This window comes from Cervus canadensis, chromosome 7 (genome assembly GCF_019320065.1).
Source record: "Cervus canadensis isolate Bull #8, Minnesota chromosome 7, ASM1932006v1, whole genome shotgun sequence".
Classification (NCBI taxonomy): Eukaryota; Metazoa; Chordata; class Mammalia; order Artiodactyla; family Cervidae; genus Cervus; species Cervus canadensis.
The window spans coordinates 92,559,935-92,567,990 of record NC_057392.1 but is presented as its reverse complement, the minus strand read 5'-3'; positions in this window follow the sequence as shown (position 1 = coordinate 92,567,990).

Here is an 8,056-nt window from a genome sequence, read left to right as displayed (position 1 = left end):
TTTCGACTGATGTCACTCATTACATATTATTCAACAACTTGCTTTTTTCTTTCTCCACATGGCTGAAAAATCTTTCCATGTCAGGGCATATATATGCATTTTCTGCCTTCTTACTTAGTTTCTGGGTAATATTGTGTGAGATGGATTATCTATAGTTCATTTACACCATCCTCCCTATTGGTGGGTATTTAAATATTTTCTCTTCTTTCCTTTATTCCCTCTCTCCTCTAGTTTTTAAATTTATTTTTTAATTGGAGGAAAACTGTTTTACAATGTTGTGTTGGTTTCTTCCTCTTTTTAAAAAGTTTTTGTTTTTTTTCTATTAACACAATGTCTCTCCATAATTGAGCCAAGCTGGAAAATTTCTGTATTAAAGGATATACACATTTATATTTTTATAGGTATTTCCTAATTATCTTCCCCAAATTTATATTGAATTATACTTCCATCAGCACCACATAAGAACACTAATTCCTCCCCACCCCTAATAACACTCAATATTATTACGTGCCCCGTGGATAAAATGTGTACCTCATTGTTGTCTACACCTACTCTGTTCTCATGAATACTAAAGCTGAGCATCTTTTCATGTGTTTATTGGCCATTTGTACTTCCATGACACTGAATAAATATTAAATAAATGAATGATTAAATTATGGAATGAAACAATACATTTAGAGTGCTAGAGAAATGAAAATTAATCACTGACACCCAGGAAAATGAAAATGTTTCCATGGCATAATGATTACAATCTTATTATGCCAAACACAGAAATTAAATAGCACAACTTTATTTTTATTATACACAGAGAGGTCATATATGATTCCTGGTTAACAACTGGACTACATTTAATATGAGTTTACAAGCCCACTAGGTATCAAAATTCATCCCCATTATATTTATTTTCCTTTTGTGTGTGTGGAGGGAAGATTCTAGATTTAGCACCTGAAATTCAGTGCATTATACTACAACTCATTACATTTGGTTGTAAATTAGGTTCATGGGTAGTGTGTGTGTGTGTCTCTGTGTGTGTGTGTCTGTGTGTGTGTGTATGTGTCTGTGTGTGTGTGTATGTGTGTGTCTCTGTGTGTGTGTCTGTGTCTGTGTGTATGTGGGTCTGTGTGTGTCTGTGTGTCTGTGTCTGTGTGTGTCTGTGTGTGTGTCTGTGTGTGTGTTTGTGTGTGTGTGTGTATGTGTGTGTCTGTGTGTATGTGTGTGTGTGTGTATGTGTGTGTCTGTGTCTGTGTGTCTGTGTGTGTGTGTGTGTCTGTGTCTGTGTGTGTCTGTGTGTCTGTGTGTGTCTGTGTGTGTGTCTGTGTGTGTGTGTGTGTGTCTGTGTGAGTCTGTGTGTGTGTGTGTCTGGTGTATGTGTGTGTCTGTGTGTGTGTCTGTGTGTGTCTGTGTGTCTGTGTGTGTGTGTGTGTGTGTGTGTGTCTGTGTGTGTGTCTGTGTGAGTCTGTGTGTGTGTGTGTCTCTGTGTCTCTGTGTGTGTATGTGTATGTCTGTGTGTATGTGTGTGTCTGTGTGTGTGTGTCTGTGTGTGTGTATGTCTGTGTCTGTGTCTGTGTGTGTGTATGTCTGTGTGTCTCTGTGTGTGTCTGTGTGTGTCTGTGTCTGTGTGTGTGTCTGTGGGTCTGTGTGTGTGTGTGTCTGTGTGTCTCTGTGTGTGTCTGTGTGTGTGTGTGTCTGTGTGTGTGTGTCTGTGTGTGTGTGTGCATTTACATGCTCAGTTTATTTTTTATCTTTGAAAGAATTGTGTGACAGTTCTCATGTGAAGTTCTATTCTTTCTCCCATCATCTTGCAATTTCCACATCTCCTTTTCTACTAGTGAGCACGATTTCCTCTTTTTCTCATCTCTTTACATCACCATAATATGCTTTCAGAATCTTCATATACACTGGGGACTTAAAGTATTACCTCTCCCAATAGTACTTTATTCTAACTGTAATCCAAGTCTTAAGCTAAGTGACAGAAATTCCAAGTGACAGAATTGCTGAAATCAGCTAGTGTAGAAGAAGCTAGTGTACTTCTGATCAGTAGGAACAGTTCTGAGGCGAATATCTCTTTGTTAAATAGGCTATTGTCCAGTGTTAAATTAATTGAATTTGTCCATTTAATTGCCATAGGTATAGCTAACTTACTATGTGTGGGGGAATCCTTGACCGCAATTTGAAAGTTTAATCCTAATGGCATCCTATCCATCTCTTTAAGAGGTAGGAAACTGAGGCTTCAGCACAAAAACAAAAAGAGTGTATGAAACACGCCTTTCATAACTGACATAGTGCTCATTCTCAAAGCTGTTTTGTCGAAGGTTAAGTATAATATTAGGACACTGCAGATGGTCATGAGATCATGAAAATTCTGTAAACACTCCCAAGCATTTAAAGTGTCTCAACTTTATGCAGAATTATATAAACAACTGGAATAAAAGCCATTTCCAAATTAGGCAAACTCATTTTAGCACACTGATTGAGTTCTTTTGGCATCACATTAAAAAAAAGGAACAAAAGCATAATATAAAAACCAACAACACACTAAACTGGAAGGATCTTGATCTTGAAGGATCCAGCAGAGAAAAGGAAAGCACCATTAAGCATGTGGCATATCTGATGTCAAATTTCTTCATATAAGGACATTGCTATAAAATGTAAATATCTTCAAAGGATTAACCCTTCACCATCATGAAAATATGCACATTTTCAAAGGGGGTGAAGCATTTTCTAATCTGAACATCTTTAAAGGGGGGAAATCAATAAATGGCATGAAAAACTTCAAAGCAGGACCTCCTGTCAATGACAGAAGTTCCTCAGCAATGCAGAGGCTTTGAAGGAGGACTCCCAGTGCTGGGAAAGCTTTGAAGTGACTGAAAACAGACATTTATAATTACGGAAAGGTGCAGTGTCCAGCAGGGATCGTACAAAGACATGTCTGAGGTAGGTACAGACGGAGATTGGAAGGTGGCAGGGACACTGACCTTGCACCTCCCAACCTAAAAGTCTTTTGGGTCAACTCAATAATCATATGTAAAACGGCAAGTGTGGAGTGAGAACAGTGGTGAGAGGCAAAAAACCAAATTATTTTAGAGCTCACATTTCAAAAAAGAAAAAACCCTTGGCACCCCCAAAGCAGACCTTAATACAGACCGCCTGTGCCGGTCTCTTGTGTTGCTGCCTGATCTATTAAGCTGTTATCACCACTCAGCTTTCTGCTAAGTGTCCAGGGTGTGGAAAAGTCTCAGAAGCAGCTTTTTTAGGTCCCTTAGTCCCCATGTTGATGACATTGAAATTTTTTCCATATAGTTATCATAAGTCAGGCAATGTTCTAAAAGGTAAATATTGTTAAGATCTCTGACTTCTCCGTTGTTTAATTTGAGTCCGAAGTATTCTGAGCCATGAATTGATATCTGTTTCCCAGAAATGAATTAATGACATTTATGAACACAATAATAGGTGGGATAGCACTGCCCTGGGTGTCAAAGGCAACTTATGCAAAGTCATAGGAGGCTGATTTTAATGTTTTATTCCTTAGCAGTGAGCTAATGACATCCTCTTGTTTTTTTGTGCCATTTATTATGGAGTCTGCTTTCCCCAAATGACTCTTTCATTCATTGATAATTTTTGAATGTAAACATTCTAAGCTCTCAGTAATTGAGGTACAGTGCCAGGTGAAGACACTCTCTTGTCCTCATGAAAATTGCAATTTAGGGACACAGGCATTACCCAATAAACAAACAGAAAAATGTGAGCTATACTGTGATGGGGTTTGAAAGGAAGGGTACATGAAGGATGTGGATGTTCTGAAGAATCAAGTAGGTTACCCTAAGGAGCTGAGAGCTGGACTGAAATCTAAAGGATGAGACGTCAGAAAGCAGGATAACTTGGGGGTATCTTGGTGCATCAGGACTGGATGGCAGGTGCAGCCAATACAAAAGTCTTGAGACTGGAGGTCAAAATGAATGATGCTTTTATGGAGGAGGAGTGAGCAAGGCAGGGAGGAGCCAGATGGAGGAGACCTTGTTTAGGACTCTGATCTTCAGCCTAAAATCAATCAGAAACCTTTGAAGAATTTTCAGTACATGTTTGGTAGAATCAGATTTGCATACTGATCTGTTCAAAGAGTGGACATGATTAAAGTGACTTAGCATAAATGCACGAAGAGGAACCATATGTGAGACCAAAAAGGACTCATCAAGAGAGACAAAGAAAAGCTAGGGAATGTGCTATACAAGAGGGACGAAAGGTAAGCAAAAAGGAGGGCAAAGTCAGCATGCAGATACTTCCTCTGAAAAGCACTTACTTGTATCAACTCAAGTTCTGCCTCCTATGGAGCACCTCCTTCTCTCCCCCCAGTTTTAGGAAACCCTATCCTTCCAACGGCTTCATACATATGCCTTGATGACTGGAGTTTCTTAGTGGAGGTGATGGAATTCCAGTTGAGCTATTTCAAATCCTAAAAGATGATGCTGTGAAAGTGCTGCATTCAATATGCCAACAAATTTGGAAAACTCAGCAGTGGCCACAGGACTGGAAAAGTCAGTTTTCATTCTAACCCCAAAGAAAGGCAATGCCAAAGAATGCTCAAACTACTGCACAATCGCACTTCATCTCACACGCTAGCAAAGTAATGCTCAAAATTCTCCAAGTGAGGCTTCAACAGTACGTTGAACTTCCAGATATTCAAGCTGGATTCAGAAAAGGCAGAGGAACCAAAGATCAAATTGCCAACATCCATTGGATCATCGAAAAAGCAGGAGAGTTCCAGAAAAACTTCTATTTCTGCTTTATCGACTATGCCAAAGCCTTTGACTGTGTGGATCACAGCAAACTATGGAAAATTCTGAAAAAGATGGGAATACCAGACCACCTGACCTGCCTCTTGAGAAACCTGTATGCAGATCAGGAAGCAACAGTTAGAACTGGACATGGAACAACAGACTGGTTCCTAATAGGGAAAGGAGTACGTCAAGGCTGTATATTGTCACTGTGCTTATTTAACTTATATGCAGAGTACATCAAGAGAAACACTAGGCTGGATGAAGCACAAGCTGGAATCAAGATTGCCGGGAAAAGTATCAATAACCTCAGATATGCAGATGACACCACCCTTATGACAGAAAGCGAAGAAGAACTAATGAGCCTCTTGATGAAAGTGAAAGAGGAGAGTGAAAAAGTTGGCTTAAAACTCAACATTCAGAAAACTAAGATCATGGCATCTGGTCCCATCACTTCAAGGCAAATAGATGGGGAAACAGTGACAGACTTTATTTTTGAGGGCTCCAAAATCACTGCAGATGGTGACTGCAATCATGAAATTAAAAGATGTTTACTCTTTGGAAGAAAAGCTATGACCAACCTAGACAGCATATTAAAAAGCAGAGACGTTAGCTTGCCAACAAAGGTCCGTCTAGTCAAAGTTATGGTTTTTCAAGTAGTTATGTCTGGATGTGAGAGTTGGACTATAAAGAAAGCTGAGTGCCAAAGAATTGGTGCTTTTGAACGGTGATGTTGGAGAAGACTCTTGAGAGTCCCTTGGACTGCAAGGAGATCCAACCAGTCCATCCTGAAGGAGATCAGTCCTGGGTGTTCATTGGAGGGACTGATGTTGAAGCTGAAACTCCAATACTTTGGCCACCTCATGCAAAGAGCTGACTCATTGGGAAAGACCCTGATGCTGGGAAAGATGAAGGCGGGATGAGAAGGGGACGCCAGGGGATGAGATGGCTGGATGGCATCACCGACTCAATGGACATGAGTTTGAGTAAACTCCGGGAGTTGGTGATGGACACGGAGTCCTGGCGTGCTGCGGTTCATGGGGTCACAAAGAGTTGGACACGACTGAGCGACTGAACAGATCTGAACTGAACTGAATATGTACACTACTTGTATTTTGTTTTCTTCCCTATCACAATCATCATCAGGTTCTTCCAGTTCTGTTTCATCATTTTACGTTTGAATTAATCTGCTTCTCTTTGTCTCCTCTGCTTCAAGCATCTCCCCTGAAACTACTCTTGTCTCTGTCCTTGCGATAGTCTCATAACCTTTTACTCTCATGACTTTTATCAGCCACGTCTCTCTCCCACACTACATCCTGACCAGGGTTTTAAAAGTGTAAATTTCACCATGCTCTGTAATTTTTCTTTCAGAAAACATTTTCTCTTGATGCATTAGGTACAAGCAGAAAAGTGTGGCACCGATCAGCATTATGCGTGCATGCTAAGTCACATCAGTCGTGTCCTCCTCTGTGTGACCCTATAGACTGTGCCCACCACGCTCCTCCTCCATGGGAATCTCCAGGCAAGAATACTGGAGTGGGTTTGCCATGCCCTCCTCCAGGGGCTCTTCCCAACCCAGGTATCAAATCTGCATCTCTCACGTCTCCTGCATTGGCAGGTAGGTTCTTTACCACTAGCGTCACTTGGGAAACTTATCATCATTTTACAGCTATTTAAATATTACAAGTTAAACAGACTCACAAAACCGAAAACAAAACAATAATAGATTCACCAGAAGACCTCCTTCTGTCCCTTTTACTGCCCATCATCATCTTCTCTTCCCATATATTAGCCAATGGAATTTTTTTCTTATTTTTGAACTTGTAAGCATAGCATCACACATTGAACTTTTTAAAACTTGGCATTATGCTTGTAAAATTCATTCACATTTTGGGTGTAATGATAGCTGCCCCCCCCACTTTTTTTTACTGCAGTATAGTATTACAGTGAATGAATATACCAAAATTTGTTTATTTGTTACATTATTGATGGACCATTTCTATTTTGGTATTATTACAAATGCTGCTGCTATGAAAATTCTGAAATTTGCCTGGTGATCAAGTGTTTGTATTTCTTTTAGATAAATATCTAGGAGTAGAGCTGATAGCATTTTTTAAAAGTTCCAGTTTTCCCACATCCTTAACCAACAGTTAGTATTTTCTGCCTTCTTTATTTTGACAGAAAATACTAGTGGGTACATGGTGCTGTTGCATTATAGTTTTATTTGCATTTCACTAATGTCTAAGAAAGTTGAGGTACCATCTCTTTCATGTATTTAGTTTACAGCTGGATGTGATCTTTGGGGAAGTGTTTATAAAACCTCTTTCCCATTTCTAAAAGAGTTGCCTCTGTGTGTGTGTGTGCGTGTGCGTGTGTGTGTGTGTGTGTGTGTGTGTGTGTGTGTTAGTAACTCAGTCTTATTTGACTCTTTGTGACCCCATGGACTGTAGCCTGCCAGGCTCCTCTTGTCCATGGAATTCTCCAGGCAAGAATACTGGAGTGGGTTCCCATGCCCTCTCCAGGAATCTTCCCGACCCAGGAATGGATCCCAAGTCTCCTGCATCGCAAGGAGCACTTTGCCATCTGAGCCACCAGGGAAGCCTGTTTTATCTTTTATGTCTATATTTATAATCCATATGAAATTGGTTTTTGTATTTGGAATGAGTTAACACTGAAGACCCCCATTTCCCCCCACAGGTCCTTCCAATTAACCCACCAGTTTACTGAACAGGACACACTTCTGCCGATGTGTGTGTGCCAACTTTATCACAGTTTACATAACCACGTGGCGTGAGTCCACTTCTGGATCCTCTCTTCTGTCCTATTGATATCTGTCTCTCCTTCCCCTCTGGTGACACTGGCTTAATCACTACAGCTTTTATTAAGCCTTCTTCCTTATAGTGTAAACAAGCCAGCTTTGTTCATGTGTCCTGGGTCATAACTGATGGCTCTCAGACGCCCAGGCTTCACGGATGTAGTCATGCCTCTTCTGCCAGTTCATCTGGCACTCGTCTCCATGTCTCGGCAGGAGGAGGGCAGAGAAAATTCTCACTCTACTTGAGAAAAATAAAAGTACCCTCTCTGCCATGTGTTTCAAAAACTTCCTCTAAATTCCAAACTGGGTCAAAACCATAACTGGGAACAACCTTAGAAATGTTTTAGTGTACCACGTTCACTTAACACAGTTAGACACGAAGTGACCGAGGGCTTCCTTGCTGGCTCAGACAGTAAAGCGTCTGCCTGCAATGCGGGAGACCGGGGTTCGGTCCCTGGGTCGGGAAGAT